This window comes from Chrysemys picta, unplaced genomic scaffold (assembly GCF_011386835.1).
Source record: "Chrysemys picta bellii isolate R12L10 unplaced genomic scaffold, ASM1138683v2 scaf5808, whole genome shotgun sequence".
NCBI lineage: Eukaryota > Metazoa > Chordata > Testudines > Emydidae > Chrysemys > Chrysemys picta.
In genome coordinates, this window is record NW_027058508.1 from 1 (window position 1) to 2,627 (window position 2,627).

Genomic DNA, 2,627 nt, shown 5'->3' on the forward strand with positions numbered 1-2,627 from the left:
GTTTGCTATCCCTTATAATCACTTAGATTATTTTTTTTATCCTTTGTAGTTAATAAACTTGTTTTTGTTTTCTTTAAACCAGTTTGTGCAATTCATAATGGGGGGGGGGGGGAAGCTGTGCATATCTTCTTCACGTTGAGGGAGGAGGCGATTTTCAGGAGCTTGCGCTGTACAGATTTCCGTGCAGCACAAGACAATACGATTTTGGGTTTACACTCCAGAGGGGGAGTGCACTTGAGTGCTGGGCAATTCCCACACAGAGTTGACTTCAGTGACTTTGTCTTTCTGCAGCTGGGCGTGTCCCTACCAGTGTGTGTGCTGGAGAAAGCTTAGGACAGGGTGAGGGAGCCCAGGCTGCTGGAACAGGTAGGCTCAGTGGTAACCCTGTATATCAAGTGACACCAGGGGTTGGGTGGGGGAGAGAAAAACCCATCACGGGGATGGTATGAGGAGGTGGCCTATAATGGCATATGGCTCATCCAAAACTGCTAACTGCAAGTATCTCTAGTGGCTGGAGACAGTGGAGGGGAGGGCTGTCAATTACTACAAAGAATTCTTTCCTAGGTGTCTGGCTGGTGGGTCTTGCCACATGCTCAGGGTCTAACTGATGGCCATATTTGGGGTAGGAAGGAATTTTTCCCCAGGTCAGATTAGCCAAGACCCTGAGCAGTTGTCACCGCCCTCTGCAGGGTTGGGCATGGGTCAGTTGCAGGTTTGAACTAGAGTAAATGGTGGATTCTCTGTAACTTGGAGTTTTTAAATCAAGACTTGAGGACTCAAATAGCTCAGGCAGAATTTATGGGCCCATTTCAGAAGTGGGTAGATGAGCTTCTGTGGCCTCCGATGTGCAGGTGAGCCTAGATGATGATGATGATAATGATTGATGATGATGGATTCATAGATTTTAAAGCCAGAAGGGACTAAAGGCCTAGTCTACACTGGGTGGGGGGAAGAAATCGATCTAAGTTATGCAACTTCAACTACGTGAATAACGTAGCTGAAGTCGACGTACTTAGATTGACTTACCGTGGTGTCTTCACCGCAGTGAATCGACTGCGGCCGCTCCCCCGTCGACTCCGCCTGTGCCTCTCGCGGCGGTGGCATACAGGAGTCGACGGGAGAGCACGTGGGGATCGATTTATCATGTCTAGACTAGACGCGATAAATCGACCCCAGCGGGATCGATCGCTGCCCACCGATCCAGCAGGTAGTGTAGACATACCCTAAGTTGGGACAGAAAGGCAGTAGCCATTTACTGTACCACTGACACACTGTTCTGAACACCCCATCTAGTCTGAGACCATAGACACTTCTGTAAATGAACATATACCTGTACTGGGGAAGCCCTTTTCTCACGGACTGACAATGGAAACGAGCTTCTTTTCCCACCTTGCCATCTTAGTACTCCCCTGACAGACTCCAGTACAGACACGTCAGACAGAATCTAATGGCAGACGGCAGCTGGGCACTTACCTCTGCACGATACTGTGGTAGCCTGGTGCTATATCATCGGTCACAGGTTGTAGGAAGACATTGGCATATCTGCAGAGAAAAGGAGGCAACTGTGAGCAGCCAGTCTCCTCACTGGTAACAGAGTGAACACCTGGTCGAGAGGCTGGAGCAGGCTCTGCACAGACAGAACCACTAAGCACTTGTTTCACACACCAGCATGCACTTCTGGTCAACGGGGAGTGGAGAGTCCCTCACCCAAGCACTAGTGGAGACCAGCCTGGGGCACAGGAGAACAGATAATTCCCCTCTTCAGCTTGCTGGGCACAAGCCAACTCTTCTTGCCAGTCCACATGGGATCAAGTTCACCTACCTGTGATTAGCTGCTGCTCTCCAAACTAGCATAATAGCTTTTTTTCCAGATCTTCTGGGCTTGAATTGCTTCCTGGTCCTCACTGCAAACAGAGCTAAGGAGATAAGGATGCCTGTCAGAGTGGGCTGCACTGAAGCCCCTAGCCAAATGCACAGGGTCAGTGCCCAGTGCAAGACTTCCTTCAACAAGCTCCAATGCTGCCTTGCAGCAGCAGCCTAAGGTTCAGTCAGCCCTGGATCTACCCACATTGCTCTGTGCAAGCCAGAGGAAAGGAAGCCGCACCTGTCTCCTGGGAGCCTGGCTCGATGGAGTTGTCTACACAATGCTCCTGGGAGTAAGGAGACCACAGGGGCCAGACAGCTCAGCAGCCAATCTCCACCACAGGCCCATTCAGCCAGCAACACATAGAAATGAGACAATCCCATACTCTTTCCCCAGCATGGACCGAGATTTGCATGTGTGGGTGGCTGAAGGTTTCACTGATACTCACAACTGCGAGGAGGCAGGGCTGGCTTGGGGATGGAATCAGCTAGAGTGTGAGACTGCAAAGGTGCATTATGGATACTGAAGCCATCATCACTCTCACTCACGGGGGGCTCATTATCCATTTCCGATAGGTACCCCCTCACCCTGGTCTTCCTCCTTGGGTTCCTCCAGACTGGCAGCCTCACTGGCACCATCCTCATCATCATCTTCACCCTGAGCATCCTGAGATATAGGATCAAATTCCATCAATTTACCTAATCAAACATGCAGCTATCAGTAACAATGCCTGCGTCACAGCCTCCAAAAATCACTGTTTCAG

At 50.4% G+C, this 2,627-nt stretch overlaps 1 long non-coding RNA gene across 1 annotated transcript; it reads right to left on the reverse strand.

Annotated features, from left to right (window-relative positions):
• Nucleotides 1-13: 13 nt before the first annotated feature.
• LOC135980668 (uncharacterized) lies at nt 14-2,565 on the reverse strand. The gene is made up of 3 exons (XR_010597612.1): nt 2,313-2,565; nt 1,823-1,916; nt 14-1,542 (listed from the first exon to the last, which is right to left on the reverse strand). It is a non-coding gene; the product is annotated as an uncharacterized LOC135980668 (long non-coding RNA).
• Between the last annotated feature and the right edge of the window lie 62 nt (nt 2,566-2,627).